Source organism: Bos taurus, chromosome 3, assembly GCF_002263795.3.
Source record: "Bos taurus isolate L1 Dominette 01449 registration number 42190680 breed Hereford chromosome 3, ARS-UCD2.0, whole genome shotgun sequence".
In the NCBI taxonomy this organism is placed as follows: Eukaryota; Metazoa; Chordata; class Mammalia; order Artiodactyla; family Bovidae; genus Bos; species Bos taurus.
The window spans coordinates 62,833,058-62,850,455 of NC_037330.1; the positions used below are offsets into that span (position 1 = coordinate 62,833,058).

General features: G+C 38.0%; 1 protein-coding gene across 1 annotated transcript in view; it reads right to left on the reverse strand.

Annotated features, from left to right (window-relative positions):
• The window catches only part of ADGRL2 (adhesion G protein-coupled receptor L2), a gene marked incomplete at its 5' end in the record, with an annotated part of 710,493 nt that overhangs the window by 395,798 nt on the left and 297,297 nt on the right, over positions 1-17,398 (reverse strand).

Genomic DNA, 17,398 nt, shown 5'->3' on the forward strand with positions numbered 1-17,398 from the left:
CTGGTTGGCATAAATAGCCATTCATTCTGTCAACAACATTAATTGAAAACTCAGGGGTGCATAAAGCCCCATTCTCATTTATTGAGTAAGCCAAAAGAATACCTTCACATCTGTATGCAAATATTTCACAATTGTGAAAACCTACTACCACTGATAAGTGAGTGACATGATGTGAAGAGGCTGTCAAGTGGTGACACATACACATTGGCTGTGACTTTTCTACATAATGTTTGCTTAACCACTTGTGTGTCATAATTTTCTGCAATATACATGTCCTCTAAATGTATTATGGCATTTGTAAATGCTAAAATTTGTTCCAGTGTCCTTGGCAAAATGGTCCCAATTGGACTGAAAACTTTGGCAATGTATTTTGGCAGGGTATTAGTGTGTTTGCTAGGTAAAGGATCATATGTTGATATCTCTTTGCATTCTACAAAAGCTTCAGGATTTGCATAATTTAATTATATATATATATATGTGTGTGTGTGTATATATATATATATATATATATATATATGGTGAATAAATCTTTTCAGCTGCTGTTGAGAATCTTTTCTTCCCTCTTCTCTCCTTCCTAACCTAAACTTTGAGCAGAAGTAATGCCATCAATTTTACTGTATCAGCAAATGTATAGAACAATCAAAGGGCCCAGTTCTCTTCCTGGACTGAAGAGCACTGGATTAATAAATTTCTAACTTTGCTGAGCTGTCCTGACCCACCCATGTTCCCTCAGCGTTCACCTCTGCACCCTGAACACTACACTGCTGACAGTGAACACATGTGCTGCTGGGATTGAGAACTTTTATTCTGGCTCTGATAATGTGTTCAATTTACAGATAAAATAAGGTGGAAATACCCTAGAGTTGTTATCTCTAGAGGCCAACTTTAACCAAAGATGGATGGGGAGTTCGTAGATAAACATTCCAGTTTTGCCCCTTAGTTGGGCTAATACTTAGTTGTATTCTATACCATCTTTCAGAGTTCCCCAACAGGACTGAGATCCTCTTGCCAAATTGGAAACTGTTTTGAAAATGCACTTTTTATTGGCTTTCTTCCATTTGCTATCTCATTCTTCACTGTCCAACAGTGTTTCCTGGGATCAACTCCCAAATAAATTAGTTGCACTTGAATCCTTGTCTTAAAGTGAGCTTCTGGGGGAGCCCAACCAAAGTAGCTAAGTTTCTCACATGAAAATGAAAACAGTAATACCTGCCTACCTATCTACATGGTTTTTGTAAGGATCAAATGAGATAATATTTGTACAAATGCTTTGAAAATGGTGAAACACTAAATAAATTCACATCTTTTAATTATTGTTATTGTTTTTCAAACTTTAATTTAAATGTACAAAATGCCTGCAAATATAATTCTTACCTGTGAGCTAAGGAGAAACATATCTGAAATTTAGAATATAAGATAGGAAGTTATTAACAAGGATAGAGCATTCGTACCACAGGAGGAAGAGAACTTTTCAACTACTACTGTAATACCATCCAACACCCACATAACCCTCTCCCCAAAATGACAGATGTCAAAGACAAAGGATCAGAAAAGAGACAACTGGTTTTCACTATTGTCATTTACATTTCTAGGAAAGGATATCTGTCCCATCTTTTCTTTGTTTGGAAGGTGCCTTTTCATTATATTAAATTCATGGGGCAGGGACTGAATTTAAATCTTCATTTCTTAGAGTGCTTTAAAAGATTAATCATGTTACTCAAATATTCAGAAGGATAAGACAAAACTCTTACTGACCAAAACCAGACAAGTTGGGGACAGACAGAAGAAAGAATTTAAATAACAGCAGTTTTGTATAATAGTGTCTGCTCACCATCTAAAGGGCAAATTACAAACTGAGGCAGAGAATTAACTCTACCTCTTACCCCCAAATAAAAGCAAATGTATGTGAAATTTTTCAGGGCAAAAATCGTCAAGTCAGAAGGTTTTGTTGCTTGATACATTTTTACCGCCTTACTCAGAAAACTGTCCAGAAAGAGAAATAAAACTGTGTATTCTGGAAGCAAAACGGGGGAGAAGATGAAAACTCAGATAAAGAACTGCGGTTGGCAATATATTTAATGGCCTAAAGAGATATGAAAGCAAATGCCAAAGCAATATATTCATATCTCAGGTTCATGTAATTATATTTTGCCGACTCAACGAGTTTTATTAACTGAATGAAGAGCTGAGCACTTCACTTCATGTTTTTGTCACACCATAATTTTCTTAGATATTAATTGATTGTGACCACATTTGCCCCAGAACTGAATATACCACAATGCAAATTTAGTTTTAGTGTGTGGTTGACTGCCATGTTGAAATGATGATCTTTTGTAATTGTTAACTTTTGTGAAATTTACTATAGTCATAGCAGTTATAGGGGTACCACTGCACAGACTGAGGTCTGTCATTAGAAACACAACTTAGGCTGTGTCAAAACATCCTTGAGATGTTAAAAAAGGCATATTGCTTGAAATTGTGTGGCTGTCTAAACGCTTTTACTCCCAATTTTCCTGGGAGTTTACAGTTAAGAATTTTCCTCTGTATTTGCTCCCACAGAAGCTGTTGCTAATAATCTTCTTTCATAAACTGACTGACTCTTTGTGATCCTTAGTTCTTAAAAAGTTCTTACTGCATTTCTCATTTTCAAACCACATTTGGGCAGTCACTTTTTTTTCCCCCTGCTCCCATAATATGTAGCCATTGCTGCAAGCACAGTACTTGTCATCCCGGATTATAGATAACTGTTGAAGTGGCTGTCCCTTGCATTAGACTATGAGTTCCCTGAAGGCAGTAACCACCATTTCATTTTTGCATTCTTAGCACCTGTCACTGTCCTTGGCATTTAGTTAGTGCTCAAAAAGTGTTTGGTGATTGAATCAAATAGACACAGTGCAGTGTGTATATATTTAATGTGTTTGCTGGTTCACATGACACCAGTCGTTCCTTACTATATTCTACTTAAGTCCTGTTGAAAGAATGAGTTGATTTTTTCATTTTGTTTTGTTCTTTTTTTACAGTGAGTTTTTAAACCAGAAATGCATAATCATATTTGGGTTAAAAATAATTTAGTTCTCCAATTTATCTTCCAAAAGTTGTTTGTTGTTCAATGACTTATTGATTTTAAATATTTTTTTTCTGAAGAGCAGGATTTCAAAAGATTTCCAATTTTTTAAAACAGATTTTTACATTGCTTAGGAAAGGACATAATAGGTAACACCAATCTTTTGCCTGGTAACTGTGAAGATTTCTACCACTTTGTGATTTGTTCAATTCAAGCCACTGATTTTAAATAGGAAAAGGAATTGAATACATGTTTTTAAAAAATCTCAACTGTTGAAAAGCTCTGTAATATAATCTTAAATAAATATACCAACTTAACTTTTTCTTATAAAATGGAAATTAGTAGGTTTAAAAACCATCTGCAGGATAAATATTTATGGAGCAGAATGACAACTTGACTTATCCAAAGCAGTGGCATACATTTTCTTAGTTAAATTTTGATGAAGCACTTCCACTTATAATTCTTCTGTGAACTAAAGAAGAGTTTCATTAACTATTTTTGAAAGATAATGAGGCCATGATCCCTTTCCAGATGTTTCACTTGTCAAATAATTGTGCTCTTTCTTCCAAATCTCCCTAGTTGCTTGGTTCCTATTTCCTTGTTTATTGAGCAGTGAGTCATAAAGATGAAGAGAAGAAGCAGACTACGGGAATCGGATGTATTTCATGTGGGTCCAGGGTACAAATTCTTACTGTATGAGCATTATTATGAATTCAAAGGTATTTTTATTTGTCTAAAATTTGGAAACTTGTAATGTCCTGAAGAATTATGTATAAATATACAATAAACAATATTCTTTATATGTTTCTATATACATAGTTGCAAATCTATGTATGATAATATTTTCAAACTCTCTAAAAGTTCTTGTTTATAGTTGGCCAAGCCAAGAACATTCACAAAATTAAGGCATAATTTTACCTTACTAAAGATTGAAGATTCTTGCAATTTTGTTACTGAAAGATAATTATCTCAGGTGTGGACAAAGAAAAAAAAATTCATGGTTTTGCTTTTATAGTTATAGATACACTTCCAATTCATTCTCTACAGAAGAAGCTCAAGAATATGGCTCTTTGCAAAATTTCCTTTGAGATCAAGGAAGGAGACCTGGATTTTTGCTTAAGAGCAGACTAACCTAATTCTATATTCTAGCATTCCAAGGCACAGGATTAAGAGGAAATAGAGGTCATAACACACAATGCAATTAGGTGCATATTAAAAAGTACACATTTAAATGTAACAGTGGATAAATGTAACAGCAACAGTAATATTAATAAAGATGCCATTTACTAAAATCATATTTTATGTACCAAGTACTATAGTAAGTACTTCACTTTATTAACTCAGTTTTTCCCCCCATGATGACCTTATGAGTTAGATGGTGGTATTAGTTCCATTTCACAGATAGGAAAATAAACCACAAAATTTTAGGTGACCTGCTCAAGTTTACACAGTTAATATGAGATAGATCGGGAGAGACTGAAGCAGTTGGGCTCTGTGGTGACTGCTATTATACTATGGAATAGAAAACACCAGATGATATGAGAACTTAGTTGCTCAGTCATGTCTGACTCTTTGCAACCCCATGGATTATAGCCCACCATGCTCCTCTGTTCATGGAATTCTCTAGGCAATAATACTGGAGTGAATTGCCTTTCCCTTCGCTGGGGGACTTCCTGGCCCAGGGATCTAACCCAGGTCTCCTGCATTGCAGGCAGATTCTTTACTGTCTGAGCCACCAACCTACTTGTTTTGCATCTTGGTACTGCCAATGTTTCCCTTGATGCTCCCCAAACTGCCCTTCAATTTCACCCACTTTGACTCTGTTGGTTCTAGTTAAGACAAATGGGCTAAAGAAAGTGATAACAATACCTATAAAGTATACAACAAAAATTAACAGAAATTATTTTGCATCCTTTAGACATCATTAATGGACTTCCCACGTGGGTTAGTGGTAAGGAATCCACAGGAGATGTGGGTTCAAACCCTGGATTGGGAAGGTCCCCTGGAGAAGAAAATGCTAATCTACTCTGGTATTCTTGCCTGAAGAATTCTATGGATGGAGGAGCCTGGTGGGCTACAGTCCAGGGGGTCACAAAAGAGTCAGACACTGACTTATTGACTAAACAACAACAAGGACACAGACATCATTAACATTCCTTGTATTTTAATCGCCCCATTTCTACTTCTTAGAAATTAATGAAAATGCTTCCAGGCTACTGATAATATTTAATCGGGGTGAAAGGGCTGCCCTAAGGATGGAGTAGGTAAGTACCCCTTCCCCAGTTTCTGTGAGGGATGGTCACTCACAGCTAACAGCTGACCTGTCTTCTGAGAAGAGAAGTTGCTTTCCTTGGGATATTCCCACTGGGGCAGCCAGTGGTTAACAGATACAAAAGCAGAATAAAAGGTCGTGCTTCCAGGCCCCTTGTTCCAAGAATGTATTGAACTCTGGTGCTCCAGAGCTTCCCTTGGGACAAGGCTCTCATAGTTTTCAGCTGAACACACAGCTTTGCTTAACTTCTTCCCTTGCCCTCTTCAGGCTCCTCCCTTCCACTTCTCCTAAGAGAACTCCCTCAGTAAATCAAGTCTATAAGAATCTTTTTCTTAGGTTCTGTTTTTAGGAAACTCAGACCAAGATGGATGATTCTGGAAGTGGTCCTAGGGAGCAGAGTCTAAGATGAGATGCTAGAATTAGATAGCAATCTGGCCCTTGTGTCACTGGTGGTAGGTAGACTACTGGCATGTTGCCAGACCTGGCATTCTGTAGCAGTGTGATTGTTGGTATCAGAGGTCAGCAAACTATGACCTGTGGGCCAAAATCAGTTCTTTGCTTTTTGTAAATAAATTTTTACTGGAGCACATTCATTTATGCATTGTGAGACAGAACTGAGCATTTGAGACAGATACTACATGACCTGAAAAGCCTTAAATACTTTCTCTTAGGTCCACTCCAGAAAATGTTTGCCAACTCTAGGCTAAACATTTCATCCACGGTGGTAAAATGGGTTGACATACTGGTAGAATGCAATGCCATAGCTAGTGCAATATCTCTAGCTTTGGGAGATATGGGGAAATTGGAAGTATAAGAACTATGGATTTGGATGACTGTTATTAAGTATCACTGATCATTGCAGGGAGAAAAAGAATGCTCTATTAGCTACTACTGCTGTGTAACAAAGGATCACAAATTTAGCAGTCCAAACAACACATATTTATTATCTCCCTTTTGCTATAAGTTAGAAGTTCAGGGATGCCCTTCTGGGTCCTCTGCTGTGGGATCAATAAAATACTGTAATCAAGGTGTCATCCACATGAAGGTTTGACTGGGAAAGTAACCACTTTCAAGCTCATATGACTTTTGATAGGCTTCAGTTCCTTGTGACCAACTCGCTTCAGGCCATCCTCAGTTTCTTGCCACATGGGCCTCTCCAAAATGGCAGATTAATTAATCAAAGCCAGAAAGAGAGAGATTCTGCTATCAAGAATGAAGTAAAAACCTTATGTAGCCTAATCACAGAATGACATCTCATCACTTTTGCTGTATTCTGCTGGTTAAAAGCAAGTCCAAAGGAGGCTCATACTCAAGAAAGTGGATGATACCATGGTGTAAATGCTAGGAGGCATGGCTCACTGGGAGCCTTCTAAGAGCCTATCTGCCACATAGGCTCAGATCTATTATTCAGAATTTAAAGAAAACTGTGGGAGTCAGAAAATTAGCAGCATTTAAAGAGACACTCATATCTCGTAGCTAGAGGGCAAACAGATTTGAAGATCACTCTCACATCATAATTGTAAATTGGCAGAACATTAAAGAAAGCTAAATTCTCAGCCTAGGCAAGTCACTTAGGCCAAAGTCAGGGCTCTGAAAGAAAAGGAGTAGGATCCTGAGGTCTGAGATTAGGCATATCTGTGTAGTTGAGAGCCTTAAATCTGTACATTCTCTCAAATACTTTCGGCTTGCAGCAGTAGCTAGTAAGCCCCATCTCTCTTAATGAAGATGAAAACCTCATTCTTGAAAACTATAAAGAAGCCTCAAATGAGGCAGGTTCATTTCAAGACAGTTCTCAGGTCTGTACTTTCCATTATGGACATCAGACTGATAATTTGGGCTGCATTTGGCATATCCTAACTAGGAAAGTAATGGCCTTTCCAGAGAGGAGATGAGTTTATGTACTGAGTGCCAGGTGTTGGCTGATACGCGCACCAAAGAGTATGCCTGAGAGTGAACCTAGAGTATCCTGGATCAAGGTGGCAGAATATCAAGCTGTATGGACTGCTTGCCAACATGGGATTGCTCTGTTGTGACAGAATTTAACATGCGAGCAAGGCCCTGGGTAAAAGGTCTAATATGAGGCTGGGATAGATCTGATTGCTCAGAAAAAGTGATTGCCCACATGAAATTAAGTAGAAATTCCAACACTCTAGCAATAGACTGTGGAGGAAGGAAAAAACATATAGAAAATGGGAACACAAAAATGGGTTGGTTAAGTAGCGCTCAAGGACCCATTTTGTCTACTTGCCTCAGCGGAGTTGGAAGAACATTCTGTTTATTAACATAATGAAGAATGTGTTGTTAAGGAGGATTCCAACAGTGCAGAAGCAGAGTTCTTCTTAGGCCAGGGATAGTAGGAGACCCTGTTATAGGACTGTGGTCCACTCTAGCAATGGAGATGGTTGAATTCCAGATTAGCAGAGGCTACAGGGCAGCATTTAATTGTCAGAAGCAAAGTGGGTGCAATCACCATAAAGGGAAGTCAGGTTGGAACGGCTCTCTTGCAGGTGGGATGGAGGCTGTTGTTAAGTATCTATGGCAATGTCTACCTCGTATAAGGGCAAGACAGATGGGCAGCCAACAAATGTATTGCTTAATACATAATCAAAATATAAGCAAATATTGAGGTTGGATAACTGACTGGAAAATCTTAAATCTCCTGCTCTCTTTTCAGATCTGAGCCAGTTCTGAGCCAGAACTCCTTGACTGAAGGAGATGTTGTGGCCCCAAGAGAAAGGAAATGCAACATTAAAGTAATTGTGATTCTTTTTAGGCCTTCCCCAAAAGGACAAGAGCTATTTACTCAGAAAACTGTACACTAGGGAAAAGGGAATACTCAGGTCATTCTGGGACTTTGAGATGCAAAGTATGATTTGGTGCTAAAGCACCATCATGAGCTCTCTACTAGAGTGGCTATTTATACTTTTCAGGAAGTAAATGAAGGAGTCCTGACCCTGGTTTATTTCATGGTGGGTCCACATACTTACCCAGTGGTCATTTATATACTTAGTTCTTGAATGTATAATTGGATATATTATAAGTTGGTAGAATTCTATCATTGATCAGCTATCGTAAAATATGAGCAAAAGTCAAGTGGACCTCCTTGAAATTATCTCCTCTGCCAAGTTAGTACATCAAAATCAATGATCATATCCTGAGGAAAGTTGTACAGAGTAGTACCTTTCTCAGAGATTTAAAAGATACAGGGATTATGATCTCCATCATGCATGTGTGAGTGCTCAGTCATGTCCAACTCTTTGTAATCCCACAGACTGTAGCCCATCAGGCTCCTATGTTCATGGGATTTCTCAGGCAAGAATACTGGAATAGGTTGCCATTTCCTGTTCCAGGGATCTTCTTGACCCAGAGATTGAACCTGCATCTCCTGTGTCTCCTGCCCTGTAGGTGGATTCTTTACCTGCTGAGCCATCGAGGAAGCCTGATGTAATTCACCAGTCTAGATGATACATAAACTAATAGATGGTTAGGATGGATGACAATGGACGACTCTTAGTTTAACCAAGGTGTAGTTTCAATAGCTGTGGCTATGCTGTGTGTAATAGATGCACTAGGGCAAATTACCTGGATACAAAATTTTGGTTATTATTCTGGCAAATATATTATTTTCAATACCCATTGACAAGGAGGATTGGAAGCAATTTACATTCATATGGATGAACAACAGCAGCCATATTCTTTACTTTAGTTCAGTTCAGTTCAGTTCATTCGCTCAGTCGTGTCCGACTCTTTGAGACCCCGTGAATCGCAGCACGCCAGGCCTCCCTGTCCATTACCAACTCCCAGAGTTCACTCAGACTCACGTCCATCGAGTCGGTGATGCCATCCAGCCATCTCATCCTCTGCCGTCCCCTTCTCCTCCTGCCCCCAATCCCTCTGAGCATCAGTCTTTTCCAATGAGTCAACTCTTTGCATGAGGTAGCCAAAGTACTGGAGTTTCAGCTTCAGCATCATTCCCTCCAAAGAAATCCCGGGGCTGATCTCCTTCAGAATGGACTGGTTGGATCTCCTTGCAGTCCAAGGGACTCTCAAGAGTCTTCTCCAACACCACAGTTCAAAAGCATCAATTCTTCAGTACTCAGCTTTCTTTATGGTCCAACTCTCACATCCATACATGACCACTGGAAAAACCATATCCTTGACTAGATGGACCTTTGTTGGTACTTAGTGTTATGTTAATTCTCCACCTCAGGCAAAATATAGTCTGAAGGGACAGAGTCTATCTATCTGGATATTCTGCAGAGTATTGTACTTGTGCACTCTATGGATTACATCATGTTAACTGGACCAAGGCACTCACTTTATGGCAAAGAAAATATGTCAGTGGGCATATTACCATAGCTTTCACTGGTCCTACTACACTCTGACACAACTAAGGCACCAGCTTAGAGATGATAATCTGTGAGGATGGGTACCATTTGTTCAGGGAATTGTATTCATTGTAACCATGGATATATGGTGCTCTGTCCTGATTAGGTAGAATACATGAGTGTAGGCATCAATTGGTGAACATAAGACAGACACTTTTTACTGTCAGTTTGAGTGATCCATCCTTGTAACTTTAGGTTTTGTGAGTTTAGAGATCCTGGGTCCAATGAAGGGAAACCTCCACTGGGGGAAACTTCAAGAGTCTCAGTAAACTTAAAGCTATTGTCACATTACCTTGGGACTCCTTGTATCAGTAGACTTGCTGTTGTTTAGCTACTAAGTCGTGTCCCACTCTTGTGACTGCATGGACTGTAGCGTTGCAGGCTCCTCTGTCCATGGGATTTTCCAGACAAGAACACTGGAGTGGGTTGCCATTTCCTTCTCCAGGGACATGGGGATCTTCCCAGCCCAGGGACTGAACCTGTGTCTCCTGCATTGGCAGGTGAATTCTTTACCACTCAGCCATTCAGGAAGCCCACCAGTAGACTAGCTGGCACAAAAAAGTTACTATGTTGGTAAGAAAACTGACCTTATTATCAACGAAGGGGGAGCAATAATGCCACATGTCAGAGACAGGGAGCAATATGTTTGCCATTCAGATGGTCTTTGGGGTGTATTTTGGAATTATCATGCCTTGTTTATCTGTAATGGGCAAGTACAGCAACCATACCCTGATTAGGGCAGGTAACCAGGTATTTGACCCCTTAGAGAAGCTCATTTGATTTACCCCCTCATCGTCCCCCAGCAATCTACTTAGACCTGCAGAAGTATTAGGCCATAAGGAGGAGCATCTGGAAGGGTGACGAAGGAGGGAGCTGGTGACTATGTTATGGCCTTGGGACAAACTGCAGCAGGAGAAGCTGTAGCTTGTTCTGCCATCCATTCTCTTACACATTAGTCTGGAAAACACTGTACTGTACTAAGTCCTTCGCTAACCAGAATGCTGAAGCAGCTGTGCCTGGGAAGAGAGAACCTAAGAAAGAAGCAAGTGGGTCTGAGCAGTGCAGGGGGCGGACTGCTGTGCTGCTGGCATTTCTCCTACCCACCGGCTGCTGTGAGTCCTTGGCCGGTCAGAGCTCATGGCTGCACCCTGCCCAAAGATTTGCCCTCCACTGAATAGTGCCAACTCAGCTGAAAATTACTGTTCTTGGGAATAAGAGGTATTAATCCTGTGGTACAATTTATGTTCAATAGTTCGTCAAGGCACCAGACTAAACTAAAGCTAGTTTCCATCCAAAGTTATGTCTTTCTTGGCTATCTTCTTCTGCCTATTATGCTTTTTTTGCCGTCTTTTCCCTAAGAGCATTCCCTTAATAAATCATTTTCAGAAGAATTTCAATCCTGGGCTCTACTTCTAGGAATTCTAACTTAAGATACCATCTTCTACTGTTAACTATACTGGAAAAATCTTTTATCCACCTGTATCACTCTGACCCAGACATAGTAGTATGCACATGAAAAGTTGAATAGACTAAGGTTTGCAATTAAAAAAAAAAAATCCTAAAATCTCTCCTCAATTTATTACTGTGGCAAAGGCTCTTATGCATTTTCAATTCTCAACTTTACTAAAACTGATGACCATTATCCTATTCTTGTTACTCTCCAAACCTTCCTCTCTACTGATGTCAACTATTTTTTAAAAATAATTTTATTGATTGATTTTTGGCTGAGCTGGGTCTTCATTGCTGAACGGGCTTTTCTCTAGCTGCAGCAAGCAGGGGCTGTTCTCTAGTGGCAGTGCGCAGGCTCTAGGGCACGTGGGCTTCAGTAGCTGCTGCACGTGGGTTCAGTAGTTGCGGCTCACAGGCTCTAGAGCACAGGCTCAATAGTTGTGGCACATGGGCTAAGTTGCTCAGCAGCATATGGGATCTTCCCAGATCAGGGATCAAATCCATCTCTACTGCATTGGCAGGCAGATGCTTTGAACACTGAGCCACCAGGGAAGTCCCTCAACTACTTTTTAAAACATTCTGATCATGTTACTACCTTGCTTAAACATTTTGGTGACTTTTCACCATTGCCTGGATAAAATCTTGACTATCTAGCATAACATACAAGGCTTTGTTTATTGGTCAGAAATTTGGAAGTGAATTCTAATAGACTCCTCCCCTTATATACAGCCTACACACCATGTGCTGCATATAGTCAGACTCAACCATTTATTCCATCAATTAGACTTGCTCTGGTTTGAATCCATGCTATTTCTTCTGCTTTGGATTGCCTCTTCTGCTCGAATGTACCTGCTTATACTTATACTTTACAGCTTATTTATCAACTTCTCTGTGAAACTATTATTGACCAACCCAGCACTTTTTTCCAAATTCCAGGAAGAATTAATAACTTCCTTCTTTTTACTCTTCTATGCCTGTGTTATGATGCTTGTCATGTTTTTGTTTTGTGATTGTTTATTAACATGTCTCTCTCCCTCACACAAATTTGAATTTTTCAAGGGTCATGTGATTTGTTTTTGTGTCTGTAATAGTTTTCACGTGGCTTAGCATTGTATTCTTAAAATATTTATATATATTTATATAAAAATAAAAAATATGTACACATTTGTAAAGAGAATGCTATGCTAGGCCATGTGATAATTATTATCACATGTGTATATGTATAGCTAAATGAAGAGATTGGCTTGCTTTTAGACAGCCTCTCAGCCTGACAAGTTGACCTGTTCTAGTTCCAGCCTTTAATCCTTTGCTCTTGTTGGAGATTTGGAAACCAAAGGAAGTCTCTGGACAACTGTTTGTTCACCTAAATCAAATGGCTGTCCACACACCTTCAGTCCATCATTGCATGAATCTATATAACTTTATTTCCCATGCATTACACCAGTGATTTGTAACAAATGGGGCAAAGAAATAAATGGCCACGTGGCAATAGCAAGCCTGAAATTTAGCTAGGAAACCTCAATGCAAGCCTACATTTTGTCTCTCCTTGAAAGTGAATGACAGGGAGAACAAAAGAAAACTGTTTTACAAGTAGCCAGCTCCCACCTCCTTTTTAACTTGTCTGCATTGTAGTCTCTCTGGAGGTCAGTTTAATTGGCAGTGTTTCCGATTCACCTGGACATTCAAGTAAGCAGAAGTAATGCTACGTTTTCAGCTTTTCTAAAAATATTATTTCTCTATATTTTGGGGAGGTTAGGATGTAGATGTAGCCTTAGGAAGTTCAAATAAATACGCTTGAAAAAAATCCCCAGCATATTATTAGAAATTGTATTAGATCTTAGAATAATTCTGAAGGTAAAAACGATAATAAAAGATACTTCATTATAGGAAACTCAATGGTTAATGTGGCATAAAGCCTGGTTATGAGAATCTGACCTGATAATATTCACTCTTTTCCTCCAGCTACATTCTCAGCTTCAGCTCCTCTAGCTCCCTCTGACTTCAAAGGAAACTCTGCGTGAAGAGGGAGGGTACACAATAGAAGAATTGGTCCGATTATCTTCGTGTTTGGGAATGACTAAAGATTATAGATATGTCTTCTTTTTTCTGTGCTTTGGACTACGCAACACCAATTACCTCAAGCAAAACCCCCTACCCAGGCTAAGGCATAGATTTGGATTATACCAAAATTGCATAAAACTGGAAATAAGATATTAATAATAATCCATAATAGGGTGACATAATGGAATACACGTTTATTTTCATTGGATTTAGCTGGTACAACAAAAAAAAGTAAATTAGTTTAGAGATTTAAATTTTATATTTATTATACCCTGACCTTTCTTGCTCTTCCCTCACCACTTTATATTATGAATGAGGTAATTAAAAAGAGTCCACTTCTTTCTTGTTCTACTATAGCACGTATTTGCCCCTCTAAATGTGTTTGTGTGCTTGTGAATGTGTATGTGTGTGTGCACTGATTATTTTAACCACTGTTTGAAAATGAATTTGGAATGCTAAAGGTCAAAGGAATGAATTAGTCTGACTTGGTAATTAAAAGACCATGCATGAAGTATTAGCCAGGAACCACCATTAGATTTTTCGTTCTCAACCGAAAATGAAAAGGCAAGCATAATAATCTCACATCACCTCTGAAAATTATGTCAGGAAATGTTTTCTCAGAGTCAGCTACTGGTCAAGACTTACATCAAGTTAAACAAAATAATGCAGGATCAGGGAATCTGAAAGGGCCAAAAGTTTGAACAGGAGGACTGTTAGCCCTTCTGCCTGAAATGCATAATCATACTTCCTGTTTGTATGGGAGGTGCTTACCATTACCTGCAAGCATAAGCATGTATAACTTACATGTTAGGGACTAAAAGCTTAGGTCCCACTCATCCTGTTTAGAACTATTTTCTATAGAGGTTAATCTATGCAATTTGAACTACCAAATGAAAACAACAACAGCAACAATAACAACACAATCCCCAGTGGACCAATCTACTTAAAGTTGTGTTTTACCAAGTTTCCAGAGTATTGGGGATTATCTAAACAACAAAAGAAGTATGTTAACTATTGATGAATTGTATCAAGTATTGGCTTTCTCTTTCTTTACTTTGTTTGGCCACACATGTGGGTTGTGGGATCTTAGTTCCCTGACCAGAGATCGAACCCAGGACCCAAGTCAGTGAAAATGCTGAGTCCTAACCACTGGACTGCCTGGGAATTCCCTAGGTTGCTATTTAAATGTCTTTAATAGAGACTGCACTTCCTTTATAAGAGTCTGTATTAGTCAACCTAAGCTGATGGCAATAATAATAGCTGGAGGTTTGACTTCAAAATGCTTTAGTTTGAGCTGTTTTTGTTCATAAATATAGAAGATTGTAGATATATAATATGAAGGTAGTGTTGTCATTACTAAAAATAGTTTAGAAATATAGCAAATGTAAAGGAGTTTTTTATGAATTGATTGATGTAGTAAGCTCCCAGCTATAGTGATTTGTCATTTTTCACCCAGCTTTCAGGCTTGACTTACCAATGCCCCAAGAAACCACAAAAGAAACTTGAACACAAACCTTTCAACCAGGTAACTCCATAGTTTACAGGTGGCAATGAATGACATTTCCTCAGGAAAATCTTGGAAATGACCAATGTTGCACATTTTATTAATCTATGTTTAACCTGAAACCTAGAGACTAGCTCCCCTCTCTTCCTGTCTTCAAAATTTCTATTACCAACTGTACTATGTTGAAGTTTACATGACAGGCCCTTTCAACACTTTTGTTTAGTTAGATGGAAGTGCATCACTTTTAAAGAAAAGCCCTATTGCCAAAAAATATAAACAGCTCTAACTTTGATTAATATAAATATTTAAAAACCAGAACATTCTGTTACATCTTACAAAAACAATTCTGATGTAGCTGATGGGAAAGAAAAAGTGCTTTCATACATTAAATGCAGCTGCAGAACAAAATTTTAAGTAAATATGAATTGTTTGTCTTTTCACAGGCCTACAGTATTTACTTAAATGGAGTTATTTTAGAACACTTTATGCTTCATTAGAAAAACAAAGTTTTTTTGTTCCATTTCTGAAGTATTTAAATTTTAAAGTCCTCTAATTAAAAAACACCATTAAAATGATTCCTCCTGCCCAGTTTAGGGTTTGCTAATAAGCCACTGCACAAGAGATGTGTGAAATGAATAGATGAAGAAAAATGTTGACAGCAAAAGCGAGGTCTGAAGGGTGAAGTTAGTTTATTAGGCCCTGTTTGTCACGAATGGCCCTGCAGCACATATAAAAGCAAACCCCTCTACCTTCGAAGATTAATTCTGAAGGAGGCACTCTTGGGTCAAAGTATACATAAGCGTGTGCCTAATCTCAGAGAAATCAGGCTATTTTCTCACAGCAATTAAGCAGAGGTCTGGGGTTTCACCCACAGTGTATTTAAACACAGGATACAATTAAACCCCAAAGTATTAATATCTTTGCTCTGCAAAATTGCCCAGGAAATAGATTTTGTCCTTTTTCAAATGAAAAGCAAGGCAAATTAAGAGAATAACTTGATTCTTAGCTTAGTTGCTTGAAATAAAAGAGTTGTATTTTCTTCTAATTGCAAATGTCTTATGTACATAAGGACAGTTCTTTACAATAGAATAAGAGTTACATGGTTTCTTACTCCTTTAATCTAAATAACAAATCTAGGAAGTTTGCAATAAAATGTATTGTTTTAAACTATAATTAAATTTCTTATCCAGGTTATGTTAAAAATCAGCTCCTTATAAAAATCGAAGAAGTCACTATTTACCACAAACTAAATGTCACAGCTGGGAAGCTTTGCGACCTATGTAAAAAGGAAAGAAGTAAACGCAAATCTTAAGCAATCAAGTGTTCAGAGAGATTGCTTTCTGCAGAGATTTTTCTTAAATTTTTTTTTCATATACGCATCTCAGGTCGAAATCTTATCTTCTAGAGAAAATTACTGCTAGCTTAAAACACTGCTTCAAAAATGCTAAACAACAAAATAGCTTCTATTTGCTGTGTATCAGTTCCCTATGGGCAACCTTTTTCATAGTAATAAACCACTACCTTTATTCAGGTCTTAAAAAAACACCCTTCTGTATTAAAAAATTTTTGCCCATATTATTATTGTTGTTATTTCTCTTTTTTCACGTATCAGGTTAATATTCTATTTTATTGTTAAACTGAATTTTTTTTTTTTTTTTGGCTTTTGGAGGGAAAAGCCATGGAGGGAAATTGCTCTTGGAATAGAAAAGGATAGAAATAAATAGTGTTTCATTTATGTAGCTGAATCAATAGTTATTTCATTCCTGTAAGAGTTTCTAGAAACACACTTTTGGGATATGATCCAGTGAGAAATCTTGTAACCCATGACATGTTCTTAGAAATTAATAACATTTAAAGAATGAATCCGATGTGGGATGGCATGCATGTGTGTACTAATGTTTTCCTCCCTAAAGCTCCACTGTTGCTTTTAGGAGGAGCTGAGTACTTAACCATGCTGTAAATGATCTGGGCACGTTTTCATGTGTGCTGCGCTATGTGAGAAGGCATGCAATCTGAATTTTAAGAAGGATAGTTTTACTAGGACCAATGACTTTAATAGTACTTCTTGCTGACATCACTGGCAAATTGGTCTACTCTGTAACCTTTAAAAGTGCAGCATATCCCAAAATGAGTTACTTATTAAACAAGTGTTCTTTTTTTGAGTGCAACTGACCTTTAAATGATTATTTCTCAGCACTTGCAACAAAGACTCTCACCTATCACCTTTATACTTTTGATGCTGCAGTGAGTAGATGCATAACCTTTTCACAACACTTAACATGCCACACAACACGGAATTATAAACGCTAATAAACACTTTATTTTAAGGGGAAGTCTTATTTCTTTATTAAATTGTTGCAGCACACAGAAGCCATGGAGAAGTATAACAATAAATTATTATTTTGATCAATCAGCAACCATTTTAGAAAATACTTATAACTCCAAAGCACCAGAGAGTTAAGTTATTGCTAAGGAGTTTCTCCTGACGTTTTCTCCCCTCAACTTCCAAGGGATATACATGTATGTAGAGGGTTGGGAGTATGACTTAAATAGTTGTATTTGATAGAAAAAAATATTGTCTTTAGGTTCAGGAACTTGTACAATATTTGTAGTCAATTTAAACTAAAGCTACAGGAAACTAGCACACTACCACTTTTTAC